The following is a 19,076-nucleotide window of genomic DNA, read 5'->3' on the forward strand; positions in this document are numbered from 1 at the left end:
AAATTATTGCAGGCAAAAAAGTCTATTAATATGGATAGAAGTACTACTGTGATGACGAACCAAGCAGGAGGCTCTCGTTTTGGGATAAAAGAACTTGTGGCATAATGATAAGAGAATGAATAGCAAACATATGGGAGATTTCAATGGTCTTAGAAATCAAATAAAGGACAAAAGGGAGGTTGTTGAGCAGCTGCTACAGTAACAAGCACCAAAGACCAAAGTGAAGATGTTGAGGTAGCTATTATGGATGATGGGGCGGTCTCAAACATTCCAGTTGAGAGGGATGAAACAAACCATGTACAGAGTATGACCTTAACCATGGAAACCGAGGAAAATTCTCACACCGGGAAGCCAGAGTTGGATGTTCTTGCATCAAAAGAGAATCTTGTGCAACTTTGTTCCTTTTTGAATGGGGGTAATCATACTGCTATCCTAATTGGTGCGGAGTAACGTAAGAGAGAGCTAAAGGATAATAATGGAAGAGATCCTTTAAAATTATTCCATGTAGCTACATCAAATAACGAGACAAAATCGATGTCGGCAACGAAGGGGTTGACTAAGAAAGGCCTTAAAACAAAGAAAAAAAGATATACTTCCCTCCAAACCTGTGCTCTTAGATTGGGTTGCTGCGATGGATAATGAGCTTAACAAAGAAATTGCTAGCTCGATGATGGCGGCACCACCACACAAGAATAGATTTCTACTCATAATTCTGTACGATGGCAAGCGAACACGTCCTTTCAGGGTGGATCGTCGGGAACCAAGTTAGCTTGATGATATGAGGTTTGACTTTCTATATTTTATTCTATGGTTAAAGTTATTTTCTAGAATACCCAAGTCATTTTGGGCCTTGTCTTCAAATGTTACTTTAGACTTTTGGTGAAGCTTACAATCTTGATATTGTTGCCTTAATGGAACCAGTGTTAGTGGCGCTCGTGCTGATGATTTTATTCAAAGGACGGGTTTTTGAGTGGAGGCTAATGGGTTTTCTTGTGGCATTTGGGTTCTTTGGAGTAATAAGATATCTCTGGATTTTTTTCGGCCTCGAATCAATTTATTCATAGTTATTGTGTTAACACAATGAACAAGAGAAACTGTTTTATTTCTTTCATTTATGCTAGCCCGGATAACCATTTGCATAGTCAGGTTTGGGACCAGCTGAGAGCTTTAGAACCTGTTACTAATACTCCTTGGGTTCTTGGTGGTGACTTCAATGCTATTTGCAGTACTCAGGAAAGGCAAGGTGTCTCAGACAGAAGAACCTGAATTTGTCTGAAGTTTTGCAATTTATTATTTCAGTCAGGATTACTTTATATGGGCTTCAATGGCCCCCTATTTACTTGGCAACATGGGGATCTCAAACAACGACTAGATAGGTGCTTGTGCAACAGTCGTTGGTATGAGATATTTTCGATGAAGGAGATCATGCATTTGCAAAGGATTGAATTTGACTATAGGCCACTTTTACTCAATACCAAGGAGCCCCAAGCAAAGCAGAACAACCGCCCTTTTCAATTTGTTTCAGCATGGAACGAGCACCCAAACTTTGATGAATTCCTGGTTAGTGCGTGGAAAATGAGTAGCCCCAATCTTTGAAAATCTTTTATATTTTCAAGATCAATGCCAGAAATGGAACAGTGATGCCTTTGGTCATATTGGAAAAAGGATGACGCTCCTCCTAGCTTGGATAAGGGGAATCGAAAGAGCCTTGGAACATTCAGATTCTCTATTTCTCTCAGCTAAATGATTCTATTAAGAAGGAACTCGATACGGTCCTTGAAGAAGAAGAGAGTTTGTGGTATCACAAAGAGAGAAATAGGTGGATCATGAAAGGTGGCCGTAATATACGGTTTTTTTTATGCAACAACTAAAAGTAGGCGAAGATGTAACACCATCCGGATGTTGAAATTGGAGAACGGTGTGTGGTGTGATGATTATAATGTTTCGCAGAAACATGCGACAAAATTCTTTGGGAAACTTTTTACCTAGGAAACAAAACAACCAACGCTTAATGATTTCCTTTGGGACTTAAAACAAGTGGACATAAAGGGAGGTAAGATAGTAGGCTGCCCCCAACACCAGGTTGAGAGCAGTTTTCGTAGGAGACCTCCGAATTATGAAATGCTCTCCGTGAGACTCGATCCCACGACCTTAAGGTTAAGAACCTTAGCTGGATAGTCATCTAAACAGGTTTACAAGTACCGATAGTTTGGAGTAAGTGCTACAAACTCTGCTTATGATGGATCCGTTTAAAGCTCCTGGGGTTGATGGGTATCATGCAAACTTCTTTCAGAAAATTTGGTATGTCTTGGGCGACAACTTATACCAATTTGTTCATGATTTTTTTTGAACGAGGTGTCCTTTTGGAATGGGCGAATAAAACCTTGCTGGTGGTTATTCCTAAGTTTGAGGCTCCTGAAAGAATATCGCAATTCCAACCTATTAGTTTGTGCATTGTCCCATGTAAAATAATATTATTCTGGCGCAAGAAGTAATTCACTCCATGAATCGGAAGAAAAGTTTTAAGGCATGGATGACAATAAAGATAGACGACCTTGAAAAGCCTTCGACCGCCTGGAGTGGGACATCATAGAGGAAACCCTTATGGAGGTGGGACTGCCATCTACCTTCATCAGATGGATTATGCTCTATGTTACGATTGTTTATACATAGGTTTTGTGGAATAGAGATGTTTTGGAGAGTTTCAAAGGGGTATACGTCAAGGCGACCTTTTATCCCGATACCTCTTTTTTCTATGCATGGAACGTTTATCTCATGCTATTAATCGACGAGTCCACTCTAAGAGTTGGCGACAGATTCAGCTTTCTCACAATGGACCTGGGATCTCCCACCTTTCTTTGCTGATTATCTTATTCTCTTTTCTGAAGCGTCCACGGATCAAGTGATGGTTATAAAAGAAATTATGGCAAATTACTGTGCTTCCTCTGGTCATCGGGTTAGTACACCAAAGACACAATTTTCTCTCTCTCTAAGAGCTGTGACGCAAATGCGAAGGATTTGATACGTTGAAGATTTGGATTTGAAGAGGTTCCAAATTTGGAGAAATGGGTTGGGAGTGCCGCTTTTACATAACAGAGTGACCACCACTACCTATAGGTAGCTTATTGAGAAGGTGGAGAAAAGGCTTTCGGGTTGGGCGGCAAAGACTTTATCTTTATATGGCCGCATAACTTTGGCAAAAGCAGTTTTGCAAACAATACCAAGTTATGCTATGCAATCCACTTCGCTCCCGAAAGGGGTATGTGGCACTTTGGAAAAGCTTATTCATAGATTTGTGTGGAATGCAAAGGGAAGATCCAACAGAGTTGCGTTAATTAAATGGGACACAATGAAGCTACCGGCTGAAGAAGACAGTTTATTAAAGACCTGGGTCACAAAATAAGGCTTTCCTAATGAAAATTGGAATGTTTTTGGTGCAAAGAGCTGATAAACTATAGGTCAAAGTCCTTAAGAGTAAATACCGATGGAATAGTGTAATTCCTGCTAGCATCAAGCGACCAAACTACTCTAGATTTTGGAAGAGTTTGACTTGTGTTTAGAATGATATTTGCAATAGTGTGGGCTGGAATATCCGCAATGGTGTGCAAACTGATTTTTGGTACGACAACTAGGTCGATAATTCTGATCTGCTGGTTAACTATTGCTTGCATAATGCCCCCTCCTTCAATGTAGGTCAGTTCAATGGTCACTACCTCAGGAGCTTGGGACTAGGATCGGTTACATGTTGTTATTCCTAAACAGCTATGTTATATGATTGCTACTATTTCTCCCCAAATCCATCTCTTGTTATAGATACTCCAAGATGGCGGTGGGATGTTGACCATAACTTTTCGGTGAAGTCAACTTATAAATACCTATCCCCTCCAGCGCAAAATGCTGGAATAGATGTGTGGAAGAATGTTTGGAATCTACAAATTCCGTAAAGAGTGAAGGTTTTCCTATGGCTTGCTCTACATGAAAAATTACTAACGAATAAGGAACGATATTGACTCCATATAGCCCCTAATGCCAAATGCTCGTTATGCCAAAATGATGCTAAAGATATGGCTCATGTTCTCGGCCAATGCCCTCATGCTATTACAATTCGGAAGAGATTTATTGATGCGGGAAAATTCGAAGTGCTTATGAACATGCCCAATGACTCCTGGATCCTACATAACGAGAAAGGGCAAGTTGATTTCCCTATAAGTCAATTGCACTGGAACTTATTATTTCATATTGTTACATGGAACATTTGGAAGAGTTGATGCAATATGGTGCTCCAACTTGATTACATTGAACGTGAATACTTAGTTTCTTCAAGTGTGAAACTTAAGAATGAGATTGTGGCTGCAATGAAACTAGTATTATTAATAAAATTTCTTATAAATCTGTTGACAGATGGAAGAAACTTGATTCGGATTGGGTGAAAACAAATGCTGACGGAACTGTGGGAGTTAAAGAGAATATGGCTGTCGCAAGGGGTGTGTTGCGAAACACTCAAAGGGAATAGATATTTGGTTTCTCTCGGAGCTTAGGCATCTGCTCGGTACTAACTGCAGAACTCTGGGCGATTCATGATGTCTTGGTTTATTTTTGGAGATTGGGTATTAAAAGATTGGTAGTGGAATCTAATAGTGCGACGAAAAATTACCACTCAATGGACCGCCTAACTGAACAGAGGACAACACAATAGTTCTGTTGATACGTAATCTCATGGGTGGATATGGGGACTTGAACTTCCATCACATTAGAAGAGAAGCTAATATGGTGGCGGATAAACTTGCTGCAATGGCTAGGAGATGTCTAATAGGAATAGTTCTTCACCAAGAGATGCCAAGTGAATTGGCTACTTTGATGGATAGAGAGCAAGCTTAATAAGCCTTTGCTACCTCTGTATTATAAATATATATATATTAGTATATTAGGTAAAAATTTATTGTTGATATATATTGATAAATATGGTGTAATATAATTTATGTTTGGTAAATATGTATGAATTTATTACTACTATATTAGGTATGAAATTTTATATAGTTATATTGGTAAATATGTAGTAATATAATTTTTATTTAAGTTTAATCTATGGAGTGATTTTAGTGGGAAAGACAATGTTGATCTCTTTAGAAAATTTGTGTTCGAGCATCTTTGTATGTAGGTGTGTGTGAGCTTATTCATATTTGAAATTTATTACTACTATATTAGGTATGAAATTTTAATAGTTATATTGGTAAATATGTAGTAATATAATTTTTATTTAAGTTTAATCTATGGAGTGATTTTAGTGGGAAAGACAATGTTGATCTCTTTAGAAAATTTGTGTTCGAGCATCTTTGTATGTAGGTGTGTGTGAGCTTATTCATATTTGAAATCAGAGTGTTAGAATATAGTTCTTCAATTATTGCTTGATTCTATGGGCTCGTTTGATTTGAAAGTAAAAAAAATGATAAATTGTTGAATTATAATAAAATTGACATAACACATAAATTGTAACACCGCAAATTCTAGGTTAGTAGTTTCGAGGTTACCCGAGAGGTATGAGGGCCTTGAGGATTTGATAATTGAAGCTGTTGGGCTGAGTATGGGTTTAATTGGGTTAGGATTGGGCCCAATTAACCATAAAAAGAAGATTTTTATATAGTAGAAAGATGAGAAGGGACGAAAAGTGTAATTATCCCATTTTAAAAGATGAGAGCTTTTATCTATTTCATCTCCTTCTTTTCTTAATTTCCTTCGCCCATGCTTAGGCTAGATAACAAAGAGGGTGAGAGGGTGAGAATCATCTTAGTTCAAGAAGAGTGGAGTAAAGCTTATTGAGAAATGAGCTTCATTTCGGGTTTCTAACATCAAGGTAGTGTATTTCTAATCCTTTGTGGTGTTAAGGCTTTCATAAGCAAGAAGATATAAGTATTTGAGTATTTTAGGGTTTATGCTTGATTTCATCATTATATGACGTTTTTATGTAAAACATGTGTTTTATGAAATTTTATGAACCTAAGTAACTTCCTAAGCTTTAGCACATGATTATTAACATGCAATCTCTTCATGCAATCTCAACACATTTGTATCCACTTAATGCATCATAAATGCACACAAAATCCAGATTATTAACATGCCATTCATCATCATATATCCTACAACAAACACATGCACTCATGCATAATTACATCTTTGGCAAGTTACACATAATTACAATTAAAGAATAATGGCCTTTTGATCTAAACATAACTCACTCATTGGAGAAACGAACTCCGTACGACTCCCCTTTATTTGTGGACACACTTAGGTCCAAAACCATGACTTTCAGACTAAACTCAATGAACCAACCTTACCCCATAATTTTTTCAGAGCATTGCTCAACCCACCAACCTTACCTCGTATATCCCTTTGTTCACACACTTATACAAAACCATATAGTACTCCTTCCTGGGCATGCATTTCATATCCAAATATTCCAATAAGAACAAATAACCAATTAATCCAAGTTCATCAAGAGTGGTTATCAAGTGATCCATAGTTTTCACATATACACTTTTAAAATACACTGTGAAACACTTATCAAAAATGGTTGTCATGATCAACCCCATATGGATAGCGAGATGTTCACTCATCCATGTAACACCCTATACTTGGTCACGAAGAAATACACGGATACCTGAGCGTACATTAGAATCCAAACTTGTCAGACATAACAAAAACCCTAAAATATACATACTTTACAGAAGCATACAAATTTAAATCATACACCATACAACACGTGGCAGCAGACAACAACGAGTAATTTTAAGTCTCACAATAATCAGAACAAAGCATGATAATCGCAACCAATCGGTTAGGGGTAAATTAGTTATTTTACATAGTCACATGTTTTAGAAGTTAAACACCAAATTTATTTTACCAACACTCAATTCTAATCCTTTATAAGTGAGATACAAATTTCCATATCTACCGGACATCGAACAGGGCCTAACTGAACATGCTTTTCTAAAGACTAAAATGTAAACAATTCAAAAGTCACTTACAACCAGCAAACATGCAATTCACACCTTCATTATGTAACTAAGTACATTTAAGTGTGACAACACAAGTCTCATCAAATTCCAAGTTAAAGCCCAATATTAATTAACAAATCAATTTCTAGACCATTTTGAACTTATTAAAACATCATCGGGTCAAACTAAGACTTATAGAAACTTAGAGCCTTTAATGAATGTAATTTTACTATTTTCATCGAGCACACAACGAAGAGATCGATCCTTTTTCATAGAGGATCGATCCTTTGCAAAACAGTGAGTTTGGGATCAATCCTTCTGGCCAAGGGATTCATTCTTTTTGAAACGGGATCAATCTTTTTTTTTTGTTGGAAAAGTACATAATTCTTAAGAACATGCATAAATGAGTTACCAAACTTTCATATAATCAATCTTAGGGACTAGATACATGCTTGGACACTTTCATACCATATCATACATGTCAAAATACACTTGTAACATGATTTATAACACAAATTAATTCATCTTATAAGGATCTAGAATCAAAAGTCAAACATTGCGTAATAGTTCACTTTTAACACAAGTCATCTAGTCTAATTATGCATTTTGGATCATTTCATGCATCCTATAAGTATAACATATTTAGTATACTTAGTGTCACTTGTCTAAGCACACCAAACACTTCCTTAAGGTACAACTCAATATTTGACTAATTTGATGCTCAATTCAACCGAAAACATGAGTTCAAAATTCCAAATCAACAAATCAACCAATTATCATACTTCAACACAAAATCAATGGCTCATATAACATTCCACACTTATTACCAATCAACATATCAACAATTTTATTGGTCCCAAAATGATTCCCACATTGCCACAATATGAATTCAACCACATACACCTATTTAGTAATGCCTTGCTTGACCACTTCAGATGTTTGCTCCACATCATTGACTCGACTACTAATCCTCTGCAAAAGTGTTAAACATCAAGTGTGAGCTGAAGAGCCCGATGAACAACCAACATTCTAAGTTATGCATATTCCAAAACTAAAGGAAAGCCTTACATACATTCACTCCTCACTTGTTTTTACCTTAACATTCATGCCATCATTTCACACATTTGTATACACTTAATGCATCATAGATGCATAGAAAATCCATATTATTATCATGCCATTAATCATCATATATCCTGCAGCAAAAACATGCACTCATGCACAATTACCTCTTTAGCAAGTCACACACATTGTACAAATTATTTCAATTAAATATTAATGACCTTTTGATTGAAACACAACTCATTAATTGGATAAACAAACTTCATACAACCCCCTCTTTATTTGTGGACACACTTAGGTCCAAAACCACGACTTTCGGAGTAAACTCAACAAACCAACCTTACCCTGTAATCTTCTCAGAGCATTGCTCAACGCACCAACCTTACCCCGCATATCCCTTTGTTCACACACTTATAGAAAACCATAGATTACTCATTCCTATGCATGCTTTCACTACAACACATTTTCTTATTAGTGGCATCTATGTTATTGTTACTAAAACTTCAATTTATGTCACTAGATGTATTTTGTGACGTAAAAGTCAATGTCACGACGATCGTCACCCTAGGTGTTTCACTAAATGTCAAAAGTGACGATGTATGTGTTATCGTCATGTATTGTTAAATATATAGTGACGCTAATGGATAACGTCACAGTTTAATTTGCATTCAGTGACAATTACTTTTGTCACCAAATGATTTACATTTTCGTTATTAATAAATCTTATCGTCACCAATAGCATAATAATTTCATTGTATATGTGACGAAAAGAAAATTGTCACATTGTTAGTAACGTAGTATATCATCACCTAATAGTAGCATGGATGACATTTATATATAACATTGCTATATAATTAATATTAAATGACAACTAATTATGTCACTAAATTATGTAAAATTTCGTTATTGATGATTTATATCGTCATGGATAATACATTAAAATCAACATATATGTGACGAAAGAGATATTGTCACTTTTTTAGTGACATAATATAAATGCTACCTAATAATATTATGAATGACATTTATGCATAACGTCACTTTATAATTTATATTCTATGACAGTTGCTTACGTCACTAAATTAAATAAGATTTCGTTAATGATAATTTATATTGTCACAAATAATGCATTAAAATCAACTTATATGTGACGAAAGAGATATTGTAGCAAAACACAAATAATTTATATTCTATGACATTTTTAATGACAATATATATTAAAATAAAATTATTTATACAAATCTAAATAAAAAATAAAATAGTTCACTTATTCCAAAATAATAAGATTTAAACAAATATTTCACTAAATACATAAAAATTTCATTTCTATAAATATAAAATGTTTAAATGTTTATAGAAAATAAAAAAATATGATAATAATATGACTTGTGGAATATTTCGATGTAGCAATCCAAACCTTGAGTCAATTGTGATTCTGTTGATGTTAAGTTCATGGCATCAATAACTTGTTGAGGTTCAGATTCTTGGGTTCGATTTAGTTTACAGTGAGGGAAGCGGAGCGGAAAAATTCAGCTCCACTAGAATCATTATCTGAATATTCATCATATCCTTGCCCAAAAATAGGGCATTCTGCTGCCACAGCTAAAATTCGTTGGTAACCCAAAGAAGCACCAAATATTGTCCACTCAAAGTATCAATAGAAAACACAGGGAACTAAGGGATCAAAGGTGATTAGCATACCATAGTGAGACATCCTTCAGATCACCAAAAAGGATCGGACATAAATCCTCACAAACAAGAAAGGGTCCAAGAAAATATCAAAGTTTCAATTACAGATACAACACTGACATTGATAACAAAACTGGGAAAAAAAGGCTAACAAATTCTTAGAGACACTAATCTTATCATATCTACAATGGTCAATTGGTAAGTGCATGGTTGTGAGACTTTCCTGATATCAATTGTAGTAACCTCTGGCTGAGGAGGAGGAGGAGGTGGCACAATATATCCCGGTTTGTAAAACTTCAAATTAAATGTTTTTTTTCCAGGAATAAATAAAGCGCCTAGTAATTCAACTCATACAAAATCATTTCAATGAATGAGATAACGATGATCGTGTTTGTTGTCTTGAAGAAAATTTTAACAATACAAAAATATTATATGAATCTTCCAACAAATACAGATAAGTCCAGCACATTTTGATATACCATGTTGTACACCACACAACAACAAAAGTCACCAAGTAATGGCAACTAAAAAGCACTATAAATTATCAAATGCATTTGATAACAAGCAGAAGAGTACCGTGACTCAAAAGTTTGTAAATGAAAATTTACACCCTTGTTAATTTACAAAACTAATACGAAATTCAATACTTGTTTATATTCATGAATTATGCAAATAGGTACGTGTAACATAAGATTATAGAAAAACAACATATTTGATCATCCTATATGAAATGACGACGAAAATAACATTTCTAGAGCAGGGGTGTACCTGATGGCATATCTAACAAATTATATCTCCCTTCTCATTGCACCAACGCTGAATGCATTTCCTATGAGAAAACTGCACAATAAAAAATTGTTAGACAAAACAGTAAAACTATAAATATATAAGATTGCAACTGAAACCATCTAATGATCAAGTTGTTACGCTATAAGTCACAAAATTCCCCAACATGAAAAAATACCTTCAAATTGCCATTGCATGAACAAGGTGTCTCCAAATTTTCAATGCCACCTTGTCCTAGCAGATTCGACATTCGACCGTCCGGATGAGTGGTTCTTCTTCGTCACACGAACCATGTTCTTCCACATCCTCAACATCAATAGCACAAACATCTGGCTTAACAATTATAGAAGAATCTTCACCGGAAGATCCCGCAACCTCGGCTTCTTACACCAGTTGTGAAATTCCGGGTGTTGCGAGTCGGTCCATACATAAAATCAGATGATCACTCATTCTCTATCTGAAACGAGAGGTCCTTGATATACAATAATGCAACAAAAAAATACCCACTAATGTCAGAATACAAATGAGGTTGAAATTGCAAAATATACTTCCAAAATTCAATTGTTCGCAAACATAATAAAATTCTAAATCAACCCAAACAATATTCCCAATCATAAAAGAGAACCTAAGAAACCCACTAATTTAAAAGAAAAAAACATAGTATTATAAAAAGAAATACCAGAAAATTGCAGTTGTTTTGTGAATCTGAAATGATTACCAAAAAAAATCAAAACACAATATTATAATCAACGAAGAATCCAACCCCAGATTTTTCTTTGGAAAACCCAATGTGTTTCTTTGCTTGGAAGCTGATCAAATCGACGAGTGAAGAGCTGATTAAATCGGTGTGGAGCGAGAGATGGGAGAACAAAGTTGTTTTCTTTGTGGAGCAAGGGACAGGAGAACGATGGAAAATGAAAAAATAAATTGTCATGAATAAAACTTATTGGTGAAGAATGTGCAACGCCACTAATTCAAATTGAATCGTCATTAATACATGTTTTTCATTGGAGACGATTTTATAACGTCATTATTTTATCTAAATGCCATTAAAAGGTTTCCCACAAAAAATTTGGTGGGAAGATTTTGGCGCCAAATATATAATGACAAAAATCAATGACCATTTTTAAAATTGTCATAAAAGATATACCATTAATCAATAAATATGACGGAAATAAAAAACGTCACATTATAGTATGTTTTGTGATGATATACGTAACGTCATATAGAAATTTTATCATAAATTTACAAATTTGTTGCAGTGATTGCAACACATACATAACTCTCATAACATATCATATTTCATAACACATTTCATGTTAATCATGTGCATCAATAAAGATTCATCTATACCAGAGTTCAAGATAAAAATTGGTGCATTAATAAAGATTCACCTTTGCTATCCACTAATCGAAATAGCTTCCAAACACTTAGAAAATGTCCACCAAAACACGATGCACCAATTTTCCTCAATATTCAACACATCAAACACCTTTGAAAGCCAAATAACACATCAAGAGAACATCCAAAATAGAGCGGAAATTTATGTTTCTAAAACAGAACGAAAAGACTAAAATTACTGAAAACCTTACCGAAGCGACTCTCTGAGCTTCCGATCCAATCGACACCACTTCTCCCCAATAAGAGCTGATTAATAAAAACTAATATCAACAACTAAAATCAACTAAAACATCAAATTAACCTCAATCCTAATTCATGGATTTATGAAAAACGCCAAAATCAAGCTTGTTTTAAAGAATTCCTTATCCAAATTAAATGAGATTGAAAAACTGGTTTAATATGACTATAACACCATCATAATCATGTAAATAAACACAAGAAAACCTTTAAAAATGATCAAGAAAAATAGAACAATAAATACCTCCGAAAATTACGTTTAATTCACAAACTTCTCTTTAAAAGATTTGTTTAATTAAAATCATCAATCATATTGGATGATTAATCACCAAAGCACAAAAGGAACTAAGGAAAAGAGGATTACCTTGCTGGAAGATAATGAAAGAAGAAGATCAACAATGGAAACACCAAAGAGACAATGAGAAAACGAAAAAGAGAAACAGGAGATGAAACAATCTTGATTGAAGAAAGAAAATCAAGATAAAAGGAATAAGAATCAATAACAAAGAGATAGAAAATGAAGAAGAGTTTCAAAAATGAGAGAGTTATGAGAGAATTTTAGAGAGACAATACAAAATTGTTTGGATGAGAGAAAATGAAAGGAATTGTAATATCCCAAAATTTTGGTTAGTGACCAAAATGTAAATTTTGAAAGTTTGAGGATCAAAGTAGAAAATTGGGAAAAGTTTAAAGACATAAATGGTATTTTTCCCAGAAAGAATTTTATTCCATAAATGGATTTAGTTTAGTGATCAAATTATAAAATTTTGAAAGTTTGGTGACCAAAGTATAAACTTTGAAAAGTTTAGGGACCAAAATGTAATTTTAAAAAGTTACAAATTGGTCTCGAAAATAAGGAAATAAATTTATTATTTTCACATTTTTAAATGTTGGAAAATAATATTTAATGGTTTAATTCCATGTTTAGTTTGGATTGTTGGATTAAAGTGACATAATTATAAGTTTTGGAAATTTCAAGGGAAAAGTGGGAAAATATTTTGTCTATCTTTGACTATTGAAAGATGATAAGGTTGTTGTGACTTGATATTAATGTAAATATCAAGTTCATTAAGGGTAAATTAGCAAGGATATTTTGATTTTAAGGGTAAAATGGTAATTTGACATTTAATGAATTTTTAATTCATTATTAATAAAGAAAGATGAATAATTGTAAGATGAATTTCTTCATCTTCTCCAGCAGCAAGAACGTGAGTTCTTCCAATGTAAGAAAATATTTTATTTTTAATTTTTGAGCTAATTCTTTTGGAATTCGAGTTATGCCGTGAAATAGGAAAGTGATCTACGCAAAAACGCTATCATTTGGTACCAATATTGCTTTCTAATCTTGTTGGATTTCAAAGATCCCAAATCTAAGGGATTATGTTCATGAAATTGATGATGAATCTTGATTTTTTGAGGTTGTATATTCATTTTCAAGCTTGATTTATGGTTAAAACATGTTCAATCTTCATATAAATTATTCTTTAAAATTCAGCCAAATTATAAGTTGGAAAAACTTTGTGTTTTGATGAAATTTGATTAGGGATTTGATTTTAGAGATGATGTAAGGTTGATTGAAAGTTGATTTCATGCTTGAATCGAATCAAAATGGAGAAAAATCATGAAAAACCTGGTTTTGAAACTTTAAACCATTAGGTCTTGGTCTTAAAGGATGAGGAAAATTCTGCAAAAACTATAAAAGGTCTGTAAATGATGTAGGAAGTATTCTACAAGCTTTAAAAAAATTGGGGACCATTCTATAATTTTTAAAAAGTTGGGGGACCAATTTGACAATTTTGGAAAAAGTTGTGAATGATTGTACAATTACCTAATAGTTGATGTACTACGCTAGAAATTTCTATTTTGGAATTGAAATGAGTGTTTAGATGTGAAATATGATAATTTTGGAAGTTTGGAAAGTTTGGTGTTTTAAACAAAATATTCAAATAGTTTGGAGGCTTATTTGTAATTATACCTTTGTATATGTACTTTCAATGCTGGAATTTTAGTACTAAAACTTTGAGTGGTAAAATGGTAAATGACCATTTTATATAAGTTGTAAAAGTTGGTGCCAAAATTAAGGATTAATAAGTGTTAAAATATTTGGTGGTGAATAAGTTTAAAGTATGAATATGTATTAAATGGAATTTGAATGGTCAATTGGAAGTGTTAAGCTCAACATTAATGTTGTGACATGAGAATTGTATTGAATAAGCATTGAGAAATTTGTTAGGAATTTTTTTCCAAAGTATGCCTATGTTAGTAAAATTCTAATATTTGGTTTGAATTTGTGTATATTTGGTAATGATGTCCATTTAGAGATTGAGTGCTTGAAAATCAAGATCAAATATTATTAAAGCTAAGAAGAAGCTTAAGGATGAAATGGAAAATTCCAAGAAAGGTTGTGAGCTAAGGACATCAGGTGAGTGCAAATTTAATTTGTACTTATATTATCGAACAAACATTGGCTTGCGATTAGCCAATAACGGAGTTACTATGGTAAGGAGTGACTCCTAAATTATTATGTTATTTATTATGCAAGCATATATGTGCATTTGGTGAGCTAATAGAATTAGTGACAAGTTGAAAATGCAAATTGGTGAAACCTGTTTAGAATTTATGTTCTGAATAGTAAGTTTAGAAAATTGCCATAAATTCTAAAAAAATAATTAAAGGATGATTTTATACTTTTTTATTTTAATATCAATCTAGTTTTGTTTAGAACAAACGGAAACTGATTTCAAGGTATATACAAAAATATATGAATGTTTAACCAAGGAAAGGTTAGAAAAATGGGGCAGCAGATTCTGCAAAACATAGATTATGTCGGTAAACTTGGAAGATTTACCATAAATTGTACAAAATGAATTAGAAGAAGTTATTTATATGGATAGATTTTTATTTGAGTCTAGTTTCCAGTGGTATAAACGAAATAGTTTTTAAAGGTTTATATTAATACAAAATAATATTTCTTTAAAGGTAGTGCAAATTGCCAGGATATCAAATTTTGGGAGTTAACCAAATTAGAAGTAAAGGGTAAGTAAAGCTTAGTGAGGCTTATATTTTGACATGAATATAATGTTAAAATTATTTCAATCATGCATAACATTATACATGAATATTTTATGCATCATTGGGTAGGACTTGCGATAAGTCTACCTTGTTTATGTTGACATGATATTTATGTCATTTATCATATATTTGACATATTCTAAATATGTCAAAGGTTGAATATAAAATGCATTGATCACTGATTGTTGCATATAATGATATCATGAACATATATGATTTTTATCATGAATGATATTGTGGGTATGAACTGCCCAATGTTAAATGGTATTGATATACTTTGCCATGGATAGATCAAATAAAAGTAGACTATATACCCAAGTATGTTATTGAGGATCAGTGGTATTAATGGGATGCCATAGAGTATAGCAGCTGCATATTAGGTAGAACTAGAGTGTCTAGATAAGTCACATAGTGCAGGCCTCAAAGTGTCTAGTGAAGACATGGTACAAAACACTACGGTGTAAAGGTGGGTAAAGCCCGACCTCAGCACTACGATGCATTATTAGGTGAACAAAGCTCGACCTCAACACTTCGGTGCAATATTTGAATCTTATATCGGGTTCCTCATACATTTATACTTTGGGTTATAGTTTATTGGTTAATAAATAATAAACTGGAAAATAAGCCTACGAGCTTATGGTATAAATGGAAAGTATATTGGTAAAAAAAATTATATTCGATTATATCATGTTATTTTATGGTAACATGGATGGTATACATGTAAATGATCATATTGCATTGACTGTTTTTATTCTTTTAAATTATGTGTTGCGTTGTTTTAAATATTTATATGGTTACCTCACTAAGTGTATACTTAGCGTGTGATGATTTTCACGCATAGGAAAAAGGAAGAAGAGGAGTAAGGAGTTTAGTTTGGAATCAATCACCAAGGAAATATTTACAAGTAACAATGATGACATTCTACTGTGTTCTAAAAGTCTTAGATGGCATGTATACGAGAATTAAATGTTTGAAATTTCTTAATATAATTAGTACTAAATTAATTTGGGTTTTAAATCAAACTTGGTGGACAGTAGTATTTATTTTATGAAACAGAATAAAATTGTCTATCATTGCTTTAATCTAATGATGTTTGAAAGAAACAAAATTTTTCTCAATTTAATTAAAGAAATGTTTTGAATCTTTGATGTGACATCTGTAACTTGTATTTGCTTATGTATACGGGTTATGGGTGTTACATGAACATTTAATGAAAATTAGAAATGAAAATGAGAAAAAGATTAAGAGAATGAATCTAAATGGAAAATTATAAGAAAAAAAGAGAGATTAAGATACAATTAAAATTGGAGGGAAAACACTAAACACAAGTCTTGGTAAAATTAGCTTCATAGATTTTGATTTGTGACCTATTTACAATTTAGTTACTAAAATCACAATTTTCAATTCATTCAATTTAGTCACTTTGTAAAATCAATTAAAAAATACAAAAAATAGAAATTAATAATTCAAACTATTTAAATCATCTTAGAAAATATTTATCAATAAACAAATCCAATATTAATATTTTTACAAAAAAGTCAAAAACCAACTCAACTACGACCTAAAACTACCTACCTGAACTTTGGGACGATACAACCGGTATCAATATTGGCCCAATTTTCAACAAAGAGAAGCCATTGTTTTGTACCAATACTCATAGGGGTATTAATACTTGACCCTAGGGTATCGATACTGCAAGTATAATATCAATACTACCCATTTCATATGGTTAAATTTGACTTTATTAAGGCCGTAAGAGTTAAGGTTGATCCGTAATGGTAGAACTTAGTCCATGAGGGACATAAAAGGCCAATGAGACCTAAAAACACTCTTAGGAATGGGTTACAACCAAATTTACCATAGTAGGCATAACACGTTCAAATATCTTTAGTCAAGCATGTAGCAAGTAACTAATAATGAAGGATCATTGTAGAAGATGTACCGACAAGTGATATGACAAATTAATCAGATTAAGAAATAGCGAAATCTTGTACTGTAAGAATTTCAACGAATCATGGGCATACAATTGTTCCTCCAATTCGAGGGTGAATTGATGGAAAACGTGGTAAGAGCAACTAGAGTGTTGCTACCCAGTAATGAACCCGAGTTAGGTATCGAGCTAGCTAGTATTACATGTAGTGAACAAAAAATACAGTGGTCATCTAAAATCATGAAACACATAGAGGCCGCTTTAGAGACAAAAATGATTAAAATACCTTTAAGTGCTAATGACCAGAATATAGCAACATAATAAATTATCAGAAATAATATACTAATAACAATCGCATAATTTCCTATATGAGAGGACGAATGAGATAATAACTAGTAAAAGGGATGACCTTACATTAGTATTTCCAACTAGGCTAGTGTGTGGAGAGGCTACCTCAATTGCCTTAGTGGGGCATTATCAGTGGTGTGTAGCCAGGCTACCTTAGTTTCCCTCGTTGGGCATTGCCAGTGTTTTATGGCCTTGAGCCCTCAGTCATACATGTATAGATGCATTAGTCCAGTATAGCAGATATACTCAAAGCTTGGCTTAATGGTTGTGTGAGACCATGAGATCATTCAACAACTTAGTGGGAATTTTACCGATGCTATGTGACATCAGGTTCCCTCGATTAACTAATGTTTGATGGATATGTGAGACCAAATACTAGCAGTGTGTTGCATTCAGATAATGCACAAGAATGTTAGTGTTGCATTCAGATAATGTACAACAATGTCATTGTTGTATTCAAATAATTCATAGTAGTGTTATTGTTTCATTCAGATAATGCATAGTAGTATTAGTGTCTTATTAAGATAAGGCATAGTAGTTTCAGTGTCGCATTCAGATACTCATAGTAGTTATTGTCATTGTGGTTAGAGACCCATTAAAAGTGTACTCATCACGAGGCCCTTAGCAGAGAATTAAGGGAAGCATGAGAGTCATACTTTAATGATATAACAGTTAAACCTTAAGTAGGTAGCACTTTATTAAGATCATGCATGTACTTATTTCTTTGTACCATATCATTAGCATTCATATATTTATGAGACTCATAATACTACTCTAGATCAGCAATTATACTATTGGGATTTGTAAGCTAAACATTCATATTTTTTTCATTCGCATGTTATTAGCTTGAGTTTTTCAAGGAGCACCGTTGCAGCAGGACTTCTAGCATCTCTTCTAGAGTATTTTACTAATCTTTAGTGGGCATATGTATTCATAATACCCTTATTATTGTAAATAGATATTATAACATTGAGTTGTATTATTTTGATGTTAAATTATGTGTCACGGAGCTACGATTTATAAAAATATTTTTATAGTTGTTGTTTACTTCTATTATGGTCAAGTTAGTATGATTTAAAATGAAAATGAATAGATTTTTGAAAGTCAGGGGTTGTCTCAGTAGCCTAATGTGGCATTTTAGGCCCAATCAGGTTTAGGGTGTTACATAAATATTAAAGATAAAAAGTTTTTATAATCGAACACAATAGGCGTCCATGTAGAAGTGATAGTATATGTTTTAAAGACTCTCAACCATTTGGAAGTGAACACTCAAATATCCTATAGTCATTTTTATTACAACTTGGAAGGTTTGGAGATCACAATTATCCCTTTACCCATTGAGGTAACTTAGTTTGTGTATTAATTGATTTATTTTTAAATTGAAGAAAATGAAAACTTTTATTATTAACTTATAATTAAATGATGCAATTTTATTCTATTAGATATTTAAATACAAATTGAAAAAAATCCAAAACATAAAAATGTAGAAAAGAAATTCAAAATTTACAACATGGATTTCCATCACTTGAATCGTACGTCTCGACGTTCATTTTAATTTC

Source organism: Hibiscus syriacus, unplaced genomic scaffold (genome assembly GCF_006381635.1).
Source record: "Hibiscus syriacus cultivar Baekdansim isolate YM2019G1 unplaced genomic scaffold, ASM638163v2 tig00112293_pilon, whole genome shotgun sequence".
NCBI classification, from domain to species: domain Eukaryota; kingdom Viridiplantae; phylum Streptophyta; class Magnoliopsida; order Malvales; family Malvaceae; genus Hibiscus; species Hibiscus syriacus.